Genomic DNA, 14,996 nt, shown 5'->3' with positions numbered 1-14,996 from the left:
TTTTCAGTGTAGTTCGGTCACTAAATAATGCAGGAGGGTTTATGTCATGTGGCCAGTTGCAGTACTTGCATGGTAGTCAAAGGGTGAAATAAGTGCCCAATGTGCAAACCGAAACATAGATGTGTGTATGTTAAATAGGTAAATACTAGCCTTAAACATAGACTACCTCATTCTTTGTGTAGGTGTGGATGAAGTCTTACATACTCATATACTATGAGAAAAAAAAAAAAAAAAAAAAAAAAGATTTGTTTAGCTAACTCCTAAGTAACAGACTGCTTAAAAAAAAAAAAAATCTGATTTTGGTGTGTGTAAGGGGGGGGAAGAAGGTTCTTCTTTTTTTCCCCTGTTTCCTCCAGTTATAAAAATTACAGTGATTACACATCATAAAGCCTATCTGTAATAAAACGCATCAGCTGGCCAAGGTTTTCATCGCTCACTCAATAATCCATTAATACAGCAACGCTGCCCAGGCATCTTTATAATACCAACTCGGAGGTAATTTTAATCAGCTAGACCAGCTGGTATTTAACAGCAGCTGCTGGAGACGCCACAAATATACTCAATAGCTGACATCTTTATTTGCAGTTTTTCAAGGGGAGAAGAGATCCTCCTGTGGTTACTTATATTAAGCTTTTTTTTTTTTTTATATAAGTACTGGTACCAGAGTGTAATACCTGAATAAAGAAGTGAATAGAGTTAATGCAAAAAAATGAAAATTACATTCTTGGAGTCAGAGGGCTTTTTCATGAAGTCCTCTTTGTAAATGAACAAAAAAATAAAGAGTAGATGCTGGCTTTGTTGGAGTTTAGAACCTTTTCCTGATACGTTTACACTAATCTCAAACATTGCTTGAAGCATAAAATGTGCTCTGCAGTGCTGCATCACCCCGTCTTACTGAAGCTTTCCTGTCTCTGCAATATAAATATGTGATAAATAGTGTGCTGTTGGTAGAAAAAAGTGATGCTTGCTCACATGTGTTCAATTTTAACTGACATGTACTTCTTTTGTCCTCAGTTTTGGTTTAGAGCATCTGTATGCAGGAGTGTATAGGTATATATATCTGTGCTTAAATACACGGGTGTTTGTATATAAATAATACACAATATGTTTATTTGTACTTCTCATCTCCTATAAGGCTAGAGATGAATTCAGCAACTGAATAAAGTGCCGCTCTCTGCAGCAGTAAATGCAGAATACTATTTCGCATTGGGCTGGGGGGGGGCAAGCAGAGGCAACACGAAGTTAACAGTCACAAACACATTATAAATAAAAATTTAATTACACTTGGGGGAGCTTGGCTTACAAAGCTCACAAATCCATAATGGTGCTTGCTGGTAATAAAGGCCTGATCTGTTTGTTAAACTCCGATATTCCTGTCCTTCTGTATCTCTTCTTTTGTATAAAACTTCAGTTCCTGCATTGATTACCGATTGCAAAAAAGACTGACTTCACTGGTAAACAGGTTTTTCTGTCAGATACCAAATGCCATATTTCTTTATTAAGCAAATAGTTATGACTCTTAGGTAGGGCAGGGGAGGTGCAATAAGAAGTGTAAGTATATCTATTTTTGTTGACTATTTATAATGTGGCACAGTGGATGAAATATGTGTTTAGTATCAATTTGACTTGCTGGAGATAGGCTTTTGTTAAGGTATAAACAAATTTTAATGTAGCAGCTTCATTGTGATGAAGAGAAGAAAATGCTAGTAATAGTTCAAACAGTTACAAAAGTGGAAGAAAATGCAGTGTTATTAAACTTGTTAGAGGTGTAAGCATTCCTAGAACAGTAAATTGAAAAGTACTAAACAGTTTTAATTTTTCTTCTTTTCCTTTAATTTCAAAATCTCATAGCTGAAAGTAGATAGAGAAAAGGAATGAACTTGAGTACATGGATATAAATCCTTAAACAAATTAGAGGTTATACTAATCATTTGTAGGTATCTCATTTGTCAGTCTCAGTGGTACCTCTCTGTACTCAAATATGGATCTGTCCGAGACTGTGACTGACTACTTCAAATTAAAATCCAGTGACAGAATGGATTACTGAGGTTGCAATTTGACTAAAAATACTTAGCAAGCATGTTTTCTCTTATTTATAGTGAAAACAGTCTGTTTAAGTTTGTTCGGTGTGTTTGACAACAGACAGTTTGATATATTGCTGGGCACAGCAGTAGGTTGGACTTGAGTGGTATTAGCTTTCACTGTTTTGATTAATGGTAATTGTTTCGATGAAAAGGCATGTTTTACGTACAACTCACAGTTCTGGAAAACAGAAGTCAACTTGCAAGATCTGTAATTACTGTTCTGAGTTAGCATATTAAAAAAAAGCTTGGAGAACATGCAGGCAAATCACAGTGGGGCTTTTGTATGTCTGTTTATTTTGTGTATTGTATTACATTTTGCATTTTGTAGCTTTTATACACTGATTGTTGTCTAAGAAAATAAATCTTACTTTTTATCTCTTGTTGAGTGCTGCAATGTGTTCAAGACATATTTCTGAATTCCACATTGTGGTTTGAATTTTGGTATTGTGATTTTTTTTTTTTTATTTTCACTCATCAGTAACAATACCAAAAGGTCAACATGGAGACTTTCCTGTCTCCTTTGATCCCCACATGGTTCTGCAGGGAAGAAAAAAATATCTGTTCACCTTTAAAGTCTGTTTTCTCTTGTTAGAAAAGCACTGCCTTATCCCACTCTCCAAATGTATTTTCTAGTTTTCTTAAGATTTTTTTTTGGGGGGGGGGGGGGGGGGGGGGCGGGGAAGGGAATGGTGTAAATATTTAATTTTCAGTGTATAGTCAGGAAGAAGGAAAAAAAATATGATTATTTTTGTATTTAGGTAAATAAAAATTGTAATGGTATGTTCAGATGTAAGCCAATACCAGCATCGTAAATGATGTCAACTGTTATTACTAATACCATCTTTCATTTATATAGTGCTTTCATCCTAAAAGACTCCAGTTTCTAGAAAATGTAGATTTAAGCCAAAAACACAATTAAAAATAAATCTCCTTGTCCTTGCATGTTAGCTTCGAAGTATTGTGTGTCAGTTTAACAGACAGTACCAAAATATCTTTATTCTGCTTTGCAGATGCAAAAATGTACCACGAAATGAGTATTCTGAAAGTACTGTTAAACCATCTCTAGAAGAAGAGAAAATTGGTTTTATAGGTTCCTCATTTTATGACATGCTTTCTTCTCAGATTTTAATATTTTGCAACACGATCTGAAAGAAGAAATGAATAGATAGTGCTTTTCTATATCTGAAACATGTAGGGGCATCACAACCTACCTGAATTGTTCCCTAGACAGTATTAAAAAGAAAGCAGTAATATCTAAATTGTAGAGGGAGGCAACTAGATTTCTAAGTGTGGTGCCAATGTTTGTAGTCAACAATGAGACATAAAAAAAATTGTAGCCCATGTTGATAACAGCAGGGTTTGAGGTTTGTATTATTAGAGCTTGCCTAAAAGTATTAACACACAACTCATGTATAGCCTTTGTATAAGCTATGTTCTATTATATATTTTGGGGGGAAATAAAAATCTGTAAAGCATGAAATTGTGGTGTTACAAAACGATTATTTCTAAAAGTGAATTATCTCATCTCATAGTAGTACTAGCTTGGATTGCTATGTTAGATGTCAGGTGGTTTATTTCTGAGCAAAATACAAATTAATAAGTGTATGTTTTAATACTTATCTAAACCAGTGACAAGAAAATAAATACTACTTTTTATTTACCTTGCAGTTAACAACCATGTGTCATTGTGGCATCTTTTATTGAAAGGAACTTTATTTAAGTAGCATAAACTTGTTGGATGGGCTTCAATTAAATGATGATTTGTTAATGCAAATGTGTAGCGAATGACTGGTAGTACATCTGTCTCTTCATCCATAGGCCATTACTGTGCAGCATTAGCACATGATTGTAAAAAACTGGAAATCATTATATGCAGGTAGTACATATTCAATCAATTCTGACCTTATGTCTCTGACGAAATAAAAAAAAAAAAAGTATGCAATGTAAATGATATTTAATCTGAACAAGAAAAAAAAGGGGGGGAGCGAATCCTTGAATATCTGTGATTCAAGCTGTTAGATGATGTGAGGTGACTGCTGTTTGGGATTGATTGTTATTGGTGGCCCCAGTGGGGAACAGCCAGCACATTAATCCTGTGTTACTCCTCCCTCATGCTCCTCCAATCCAAATAGTATTTTTGTTTATATTAGGAAATAAATACTGTTCAGTTTATTTTAAAATTCCTCTCTTTTGGAGACTGAAGGGAAAAAGCTCTGTATTGATGACCAATGTTAGCCAGTTAAGCAGGCAGTGACGATTAATACAACAAAAAATCGTACAATTAGCTTCAGCTCCATAAGTGTCTAATGAGCCATTTGTCAGTCTTTTGGTGAAATAAACTACTCTATCTTAATTCTCCACTCTTGCAGCAAATAAATAGAAGTTATGAAACACCCGGGCACCAATAAAATATAATTTATTTTGCGGGGCATGGCAGAACTCCTTACATATCTAAAATGAGCATGTTATTTACAAACGACTTGTGATACTAATATAAAAAAGGATTTCAATGTTAACTGCTTTCGTTCTGCAGTAGATACGTTTTCTTCCTGATTTGTTTAATCATTTAAATGTATAATTACTCCTGAAGGCATGTGAGTTAAAATGACTTCTCCTGAGGTGATTAACTCATAAAGCCAAAAAGAACCTGAGAGTGGAACCTGCGAAACGCCAGGGATCAGCAGTCTGCAACCCCAAACGTTGTTCATTTTAGGAAGGACAAAATATTTCGCTTCAGAAATACTTCCTTTCTGCTGTTCCCTTTCTGGCCTTATTGGTTGTAGAGATACCTCGTTATAAAAAATCACCACAGTGGCAGTTGCTGTTCAAATGTCACAGCTGATTTCAGTGAAGACGGAGCCAACATAGTTGGGCTGACAGAGGCTCCCCATTCAGATGCTCTGCCTCTGCCAGGCCTTGTCAGCGGTGGGCAGGGGAAGTGGTGCGATGTCTGAAGGGCCTCGGGACTTCCTCGGGCTGTCTACAGAGCCATTTGTTGTGAGGAGCAGGGTGGTTCTGTTTTGCATACAAAATATTTTAGGCCATCTCCTCCTCACTCATCGTTTCAACAGAAGTTCGACTATGAGACTGTGACTTAGTTCAATTGTGTGATGTCTTCCTGGCCAACTGTCTTCCCAGGCTGTTGGTAAAACTTCCAGACAGGGAGTATTTAAACAAAAGACACAGGAAAGAAGGTAGACCAGAACATGACACGTAGATAGAGCTGAGTTATTTGTTTTCAGAGAGGGAGAGAACTTTACAAAGGGCAGAAGCTGTGGAGGAGACTACTCTCTTACTGAGAGGCAAGGGTAGAGGAACAAGATGGCTGCTGTTGGGTAGATACATGAGGAGAGAGTGAAGGGAGTATTGCTGTGAGTGGAGAAGGGATTGCCTTCACGGAACTAGGCTTGAAGAAAGCCTGAGATGTTTTGGGCAGGTTAGAGTATATGCACAGATAGGTGTGTGGCCAGTTCCATTGCTTCCCAGTGGAGCTGTATTGCATACAGGAAGGCAATAATACTTGGAAGTCTAGAAAACTGATCTGGGAAACCCATACAGAGGGTTTCAAAGCTAGATACAGCATGAGATGTAATGGTCATTTTGTTGTGGTAGCTCTTTATACTCAGTTTTACAAAGATAACAAACCAGGTTCAGACAAGAGTTGAACAAAAAGAATCATGACTATAGAAAAGTAATCCCAGAAAATTGTGGGCAGTTTGAAGACAGACAGACACGAAATTGATAACAGATGGCCCACTATACAAAACTGGCACAAACCATTCAACAATTTGTTCCAAGTAGGAAGTCAGCATTTCTGTGGGATCAGATGAAATAATTGAAGAGGTTATTGTATAAGAGGAGTGTGAGAAAACTGTCCTTGAGGAAAACAAAATGTTTCATTTCTAGTTTATAGAAATGATTTAATTGACTTTATGTATCCCCACCCAGTTTTGAGCTAATGTAAGAAGTTTGTTTTGATGATATACTCAGATGAAAAGATGAAAACCGAATTTGTTGCTTTATGTTCGTTTCAGCCATACTGCTCAAAGGCTGCCTCTTTGGGGCAGGAACTTGTTTTCTCATGGAGAAACCCACATTCTGAAAATACAACTTAAATTCTAGGGCTTATTTTTGTGGGTCTTCTGAGTGGTCAGTCTCCTAAAGTCAGCCATCACTGTATGGTTTGAAGTGTTTGTGTAGCAACTAGGTTCTAGGAAGGCTGATCTGTGCACACACACACAAACTTCTTTCCTTTTAAGTTTTTTTCCTTTAAGGTTCTTTTTTCCTTCTAAGTTTTCTTTTGGGGATAATACTTTCTTATCCGGAATGAATGTAGTATATCCTCTTAGGCAACACAGAAATATTAACAATAATATACTTACTGTACTGAAGTTTCCTATAAACTTGTTACAAAATTTTCTCTTCTGCTCAATTCCCTCAATATATAGGTTACTGTGTGACCTTACTTTACAAATGGCAGTTGAAAAGATTTTATATTATGCCTGGTATACACACCATAGTATTTGCCATAGCAAATAATGTAATTGAAGTTAAAATTCAACTTCTGTTACAAGCTACTCTTTTCACTGGTCTTTTACTCCAAGTCATCACCTTTGGAATTTCTCTTTTTTTTAACCCAAATTGTTCAGCAACTTTAAAGAAAAGCCGTAACTAGCATTAAATGAAGAGCAGACAGATGTAGTTATATTTGGAATTAAAAAAAAAAAAAGCTAAAATGAAATATATTTATATTTAGAAGTATTTTACTTTGATATTTATGTAAAAAAAATCTACCAACTATCAGTCCTTGAACAGATTCAGAGAAGGACTGGTCAGACTATTCTTCTAAGGACTTAGAAATTCCAGCTTATTGGCATTTAAAAAACTAAGTCTGGACTATTCTGAGGAATTTTTACAAAAGCTTAAAAACTGAAGAATAATTTTCTCTCAAAATATAGCTTTATGTTATATAATGACACTAGGTGGCAATATGAGTGATATTTGCCCACCCAGCCAAATGAGACATAACCGATTAAATACAAATTAATAGAGCAGAAGAAATGGGGTCTGTATTTTTTACTTCCCCAGGTGAAAGGGAACAATAACAGGATGAAAGTGAGTGATTGAATGTCTAGGAGCCACTAAGCTGATAAGATACGTAAAAGACATGCTGTCAGGCTACCAGTATTTCTAGAAGAGAGAAAAGAGTTTTGATGCCTTTCTACCGTGTACCATCTTATTTGTAAGACTTCATCCAAAATGCCATATACATTTCTGGTTAACTGTATTCAAGAAAGATGAATCCAAACTGCTGAAGTATATCTGCTAGCTTTGAGCTTCCCCTTTCTTATCATCATCCATTTACAAGAGGAGCATAAGAGAGTTTGACTTATGTAGCCAATTCAAACAGAATTGAAAGGTGAGATCATATGAGTGGTCTCTAGAAATATGTCAGGGAATAAATATCAGGCAAGAGAGTGAGTTGGACAACATTGCCAAAAGGAACTTCATGCAAAATTGCATCAGATTTATATATTGAACATCAGAAGGTTGCTAGTTATTGTAAGAGTGAGATTCAGAAACTGCATGATGACAATCATAAGAAGAAAAAGAAACATTGGTACAAGATGAATCTTAATAAAAAAACAACCCTATAGCACATTAACTCATAACCACAGTGGAAGTGGATTAAATGAAATGGAGCTATCTTCCAATCCTAAAAGATTTGTCTATGGATCTTGGCGTCTGTTTCCTGATCACAGATATCCAGTGTTAATCCAGATGTAGCATTTTCAACTGGTAGTCAGTCTTACAAAAGGATCTTAATGTTTATACCTATAAATTGTAGCATTTGCTTCAAGATGAGTCATTCTTAAAGGATCAAAACAGTCTGTCTGCACTGGTTACTCATAAAGTTTTCTCTTAGTCTGAAAGGTGTTATTGATGGGGTTTTCCTCAGGAAAACTCCTTTAGCTGCATACAATTTCTTTGGGAAAAACTACAGTTTTACCACTATGAATGATAAGTTTACATTTATTATTTACACTTAATTCAGAAATAGGCATTGTGCCTATTTCAAGAATTCCTGTAGTATTTGGGAGCTTTTTGCGTTTTCCTCTTCATAAGCAGTAAAGTTATAAGGGGGTTAAAAGATCACACTGAATCTGTGCTAACGCATCTGCTAAAACTTTCTAGCAGAGCCTAATAAAGCCCTGCCCCATTTGTGACATACCAAATCACATTCTCCTTGCCTGGTCTGACAACCACAGCTCTTAAACAGCTGCTGGGGTAATTTGCATAAAGGAGATTGTAAATGTCTCATTGGAACGCATGCAGCGCAATCCACCCAAAAACCACAGCCTGAACACCAGGAAAAGAAGATTGTAGTCATAAAAATTGTGGCTCTCATGATTTTAGATTATGGTCTCCACAGTCTTACAGCTTTTGCAAATACCAAGCTTTTGTTCAAAAAAAAAAGTTTCATTTACCGATACAGAACAATACAAACAGATGCTATGTTGCTCTCTTGACTCAGTCTAGCAGAAAATTGACTTCTGCAGTAAAGGTATGTGCTGACCCCTCCTCAGTTGTTCACCCCAGTGATAAGTGAATTGATCCAATTTAAACTATTTGTAATAGTGTTCGTAAAAACAAACCATTTTTATGGTAGTAACAGGGAAACAAAGGAAATGCAAAATAAAGTTAATTCAATAAGAGGATTCAATAAAGAGTAAAAAATGCAGAAGTTAATACAATATGTTAATTGTCTGCATGCATCTGCTATGTTTTATGATGCATATTTTGATATACATTAATATTAAAATTATGCATATTTTCCTGAAAATCAGAACTAAAGGAGATGTGTATGCAGAATTTGGGATTTTACAATGTGATGAGAATTGGGCTTATGCATTTCCTGGGTTTTAGTGGTGTTTAAATTTCAGCTTTGAAGCATCATTCTTCTTTGCCTTGAGTGAACTAGAATGGAGCCGTTTGGTATGATAATGATACCATGTTAGTGTTATACGTATAGCTATACAATAGAAAAGGCATTAAACTCCACAGAGGTAGTGTCTTCTTCAGTTAAAGGCACTAGTTCGTTGATACTGTACTCTGAACCAGAGCTCTGCATAATTTGTAGTGCAGATTGAGGCTTATTTGAGTAGTGCCTGCTCAGTTCAAACATTTCCTCCAGCCTCAGTTCCTGGAAACACATTTCATGCTTGCAGTTACACCAGTCTCAGTTGCATCATCATCAATAAGTACAAAATTGCTAATAGCGATAGAACATATTGTTGTCATCCTTTCACTCCTGTTTTTAATCATCCGGGGTGCATAAGTTTATTAGCACCCAAGTCACCTATATCTTTGCCATTAAGAGTTTACTTACTATCTCAGTAAATCTGAGTTTCCCGTAATTAATAGTTTTGCATATATCTGTGCAGTGGCACAACTGACAGCAATTGGTTCAATGCCTTTGAGTTTTAATATTCATTATCAACATTGAATTGAAGGGGATTTGTAGTCAAAAGGTTATACAAGGGGCATAACCTTAAAAACCTCAACAAAGGGAACTATTTTGCCCTGTATAAATTCCAGCTGGCTTAGAGAAGTCAATCAAATCACTTTAAAGATTTGGTTTGTCTCTTTCTGTAGCAAGATGTGTAGTTTTAAGGCAATGACAGTAAATTAGTAGTTCCAGTGATAGTTCAGCATTAGTAGAGCTTGTTTGGCTGCAACAATACAAATGTATTTTTAAATAAATTTAACATTGGACATTAAAACGATTCACCATTACTACTTCAGGAAGTTTTCTGAGACATTGGGGTAAAAATGCTTCTATACTACACGTGTGTTCATTAGGATTGCTGACCAAATGCAAACAATGCATACTTCAAGGTGTGTGTCTATATATATATATATATACACACATATATATATGTAAGGTGTATATTATTGCTTATATATTGAGTTAATTAGTAGTATCAGCTAATGAATCTGAAAAGTATTTGGTACTTGTGGAATAAAGTTTTTTTAGTAGAGGGTCAGTTGTGGTAAGGTGATTTTTGACTTCAGATTTTTGGGATAGAAATTATCTACAGATTTTGGAAGATAAGGTTGAAAGAAATTATAGTGTGCCATAAAACTGCCATCTCTTCATTGTGGTTTATTTATTTATTTATTTATCATTATTTCCAAACTGGTTTTTTTTTCTAAAATAGGGAAACATAATGACCAATCAGCGTCCAAATGGCCAATGGCTTTTTTACAAAAGTTCAATAAAATTTGCATTTCTGGGAGACAAATTCAAAATCAGAAGTTAGGACCTTTTGTTGCTTTCTAATACCAATAGGTTAATTGATAAATATTACTCTCACTCACCTTAGGTAGTGCTAAGAAAAGAATGTACTTTATACATAAAAATCTTAGCCAATGGATTTGATGTGCACAAAACCATCATTTTATACATCTTAGTATTCATGTAAAGGTTATTCATATTTTTATCACAATATTGAAATATTGCATTTTAATTGAAAGATTTATCTGACAAAGATTGTGATACATAGTGCTTGATGAAAAGTTATTTTACTTATCTTCCATAGAGAATGAAATGATATAGGACATTCGCCAATGACTGTGTCTCCTGATGCCTAAATTTTTGCCTCATCCTGCAGGTTGCATTTGCTTTCCAGAGATGGATGTGGTTTCACTTCTTTTATTCTCAGTACTTATCGTCCTCATGAAGTGCATTCCTAAAGCTGATGCTGCATTAGACAAGACATATTTGTTACTAAAGATTGAACAGAATCAAAAAAAAAAAAAACAAACCTCGTTAAGAGTCCACCAATTCTCACAGAGACAAAGTGAAGTCTGAGATACGCATTTTCTGAAGATGATTTTCAGCAGATAATTAAGTGTGAAATTAGAATGCGATCAGTCCAATCGTTTTTGTGGTACAAGTTGTCTCCCTCGAGTATAGGTAAGATCTTAGGGTATAAACCTCTTCGAACATTTGGGTATGAATCTCAAACGTGGAGCTTCTAACACACACAAAATACAGTGCTGCAAGGATAGCCCACGTCTGGAAAATTATTTTCAAATTCTCTAATCCAAGTTTAGAGAACACGTCCTATGAGGAGCGGTTGACGGAAATGGGGTTATTTAGCCTAAAGAAAAGGTTTAGGGGAGACCTTATCACTCTCTACAGCTGCCTCAAAGGAGGTTGTAGCGGGGAGAGGGGGTCGGCCTCTTCTCCCAAGCAACAAACAATATGACGAGAGGAAGTAGCCTCAAGCTCTGGCAGGGGAGTTTTAGATTGGATAATGGGGAGAAAAATTATTCATTGAAAGGGTTGTGAAGCATTGGAACAGGCTGCCTAGGGAAGTGGTGGTGGAGTCACCATCCCTGGAGGTATTCAAAAGACGTGTAGATGGGATGCTTAGGGACGTGGTTTAGTGATAGACTTGGCAGTGCTAGGGTAACGGTTGGACTTGATGTTCTTAGAGGTCTTTTCCAACCTAAATGATTCTGTGATTCTGTCAGAGTTGTTGCTGAGTCAGCCTTCTTTGGACATCAAAAGCTCGCTAAACTCTTTAGGAACAAATCCTTTGGAGGCCAGGTGAGTTCTGAATGAAAGTAAAATCTTTAAATGATTGGTATCCTGAGCAATGACACTTTCCAAGCAGGCATGGAATTACCTATGTAAGATTGTGGAATACCATCTGAGGCAGTAAGAAAGTTGATAATGATTATTGGCAAGTGCTTTCACAGCCTGGTTCAACTGACAGAGATAGATGCCACCCCCTCAAAGTATGCATTCTACCTGTCACAGACAACTAAATACTCAATGGAGTAATTTCCTTCAAATGAAACATCACTTACATCCCAAGCAACAAGGAGTAAGAATTCAGAAGAGAAGGCCTGGAGGAATTGTTGAGATTATCAAGAATCGGTGAGATCAGTTTTGAGAGTATATACCACTCCGGTCCTGTAAACCAGTCGGTCTGGTGGGTGGTTTCCAGCGCTAGGTACTGCGCTGCCTGGGATGATACATTGTTTTAGCAGACAAATGCATTTGGCTGCACTAGAACAGATGCAGCACCAGGCATGTTTCTGTCTTCTTACCCTTCAGCTACATTGTGGCATCATTGTGCTGGAGCATAGAAGAGTATGGTCAGAGAAATTAGCCATTAGATGCAGCTAGCCTCCAGCCCTTCCTTTTCATACCTTGACTTACGGATCATTTATCCTGCTTCTGATCACATCCCTCCCCTCTATCTCTGCTTCTCTAAAAGCTCAAGAGCAGCCTGCAGAAGAGTCGACCTGCATTCATGGAAATGCTTCCAATGAAGCAGGCGTTCACCTCTACCCAATCAGACTGACACTTTCCCCATCTGCATTTGCCAGTCGTAGGAAAAGCCAGAGGATTAGGATGTCAGGTCCATTTTCATGCTGCCAGAAACCAATCCTGAAATGTCCCTTGTGCACAAATGTTCAAATACAGTTTTGAGGAAACAGATCAAAGTATAAGGAAGACAATAGAATTCAAATTTGTTATTTTGAGAAGTCTATTATTTGAACTGTGCAAGTGTGCAACAGATTTTCTGCCAGACAGAGGGATTTTTAACATCCCTTTTCTACCCCAAAATTGGTGAGAAGCACACAGAAAACTGAAACTTGAGTTCCTTTCTGGAGGAACACATCTATTTGGTAAAAAATAAAAAATAAAAAAATAAAGAGTATTTTTCTGATTTCTGAAATTGAGCACCTGTCTGAGGTGGAGAAAACTGTAAAACTTGTCGCATCTTTCACTGTGGCTGGTTTTGGTCTATATACAAAAGTTAAACCGAAACAATGAATTAGCAGACAGAAGTAGTGTTGAGAAGATCAGGCCAAGTTTGCAATGCCAAGGATAATCAGAAACCTACATATGCACAGGAGAAGGTTCCTGACAATGCATAAACCTGTGTAAATAAGATAGAAATGAAGAAACAACCTCCACTGTCTTCTACTTCATTGACTGGAGTTTGGACACAAGAGTTGTTTAAAGCATGGCTTGCTGTAAGGCTTTTGATGTCCATATGGCCAGGACAAAATGTGGGTATCAATGAGTGTGTGCTCAACACTCAGGACAACCCAAACTCTCAAATCTCTGTTTGGGACAGAACTTATTCCTAACACAGAGATTTGGCAGAGAATGACTTAGGCCAGGAAGAAAGGACTGTGGTCTCATCGGATCTTCCCATATTGCAGGTGTGGATAAGGTTTCACTTTGGGTGTGGATGATATAATTTTAACTCCTAGTTTGATCCAAATATTGAGTAGCAGTACCAGCTTAAAATTCTCATTGTTCTTTTTTAACAGTAGCAGGTGAATTTCTAAAATAAAATGGCTCTTTTTAAAGTTCTGTGCTTTAAAAAAAACTTCTTAAATGCATAACTCATAGTGTCATTTTACTGTCACTTCTACAAACTTGAGTTATTGCTTCCTCCTTTCATGTCCAACATACCGTCATCAGTTGTACATAGCATCTCTCTGCAGCAGATGCTAATTCTTTGGTGCTTCCTGCTGTTTTTTAATAAGGACTAACTTGTTGAATCCTAACTGTGGACAACTAGTTAAGTTTGGAATGGTCTTTGATTGCAAACATTTTGATTTTGAGTGATGTGTAGATGTAAGTACATTTGTGCTGATTTGCAGTGCTAGAGAAGTGGTGAGACTATTTTCAGGAGGAAAAAGCCTCCTGTTATTAATGAATTTTTAAACTTTTTCCTTGTGTGTTAGAGAGAAACTTAGAGCAATTATTCTGACCACAAAATGAAAAGAAAGAGCAATTAAAATAAGCACTATATACTGTGTGTTTTAAGAAGATGGCTCATAGTATTGTCAGTTTGTGTACCTGTCAGCTCTGCTGACCAGTGTGTCAGTAGTGCTGCCCCATGGTCCCTCTGCTTCTAGCTATACATTTCAAGCATACTGTAACATGTAACTCATAGGTGTATAAAATCATAATAGAATGTTTCACCATGTCTAAATAATGGTAGTTGCATGCTGTCTGAACGGTTAACCATCGCAAACATTCAATACAAGCCATTTGACACTAATTTTACTGGTCAAATCCTCCTCTGAAAGAAGCCTGCCTTGACAAGCCATTTACTAGGCACCTTTTGCGAAGCAAGCCTGGCTTGATGGGTCGTCGCATAAGCTACTTGACATTTGTCCCCAGTCAGACCGGATGCCACATGAAAAATTTACTCTGGCGAGGGGCTCCCAGGAATAAACAGTTCTCTAGTGCTGCTCACAGGGGACTCGGCAAGGTGAGCGGAACTTCAACTTGTCACGGATGCACTGTTCTGACAAACATAAGTAGATGCTAATGGCTAAATCGTGACAGAATAAAGTCCCACAACCATATGGCTAATTGCCACAACAATATCTTCAGTGTTATTAATCAAGTTTTCATAGTGTGCCATGATAATTGGAATAATTAGAAACAGCGTAGGCATTGCTTGCCTCTGCCACACATACTGCAGACAGGGACCTGGAACAACCACAATTGCACTTTGTGTGCTGCGTTGTTTAGTGCTTTCCTTTCCAGCAAATACTGTAGTTAATTAATGAATTAGCTGTTTGCTACCAGAGTGTTTTATTGCTAGCAGGGCTTCTGCAGGGGCACATAGGTAGCTAAATGAGACCACTTAAGCCCCTTGTGCATCTCTTAAAAAACGCACTATTCCCACATGGCTGCAGCTACACAGCACAAAACTCCACCAGTCATAGGTACTTTGTTCCACAAAAATTGAATCCCTTATTCTTGTAACTAATATGTGGAATGACTTGTTTTAAGTATGTACAAAAAGGATACAAGAACTTCAAAGTGTGTGTTGGTTTTTTGTTGTTTTGTTTAGTTTT

At 36.8% G+C, this 14,996-nt stretch overlaps 1 protein-coding gene across 6 annotated transcripts in view; it reads left to right on the top strand.

Moving 5' to 3' along the window:
• TBC1D5 (TBC1 domain family member 5) overlaps positions 1 to 14,996 on the top strand; it is a 321,851-nt gene that overhangs the window by 214,471 nt on the left and 92,384 nt on the right. The window lies entirely within an intron of this gene.

Source organism: Anser cygnoides, chromosome 2 (assembly GCF_040182565.1).
Source record: "Anser cygnoides isolate HZ-2024a breed goose chromosome 2, Taihu_goose_T2T_genome, whole genome shotgun sequence".
In the NCBI taxonomy this organism is placed as follows: domain Eukaryota; kingdom Metazoa; phylum Chordata; class Aves; order Anseriformes; family Anatidae; genus Anser; species Anser cygnoides.
This window is presented reverse-complemented; position numbering and strand designations above follow the sequence as displayed.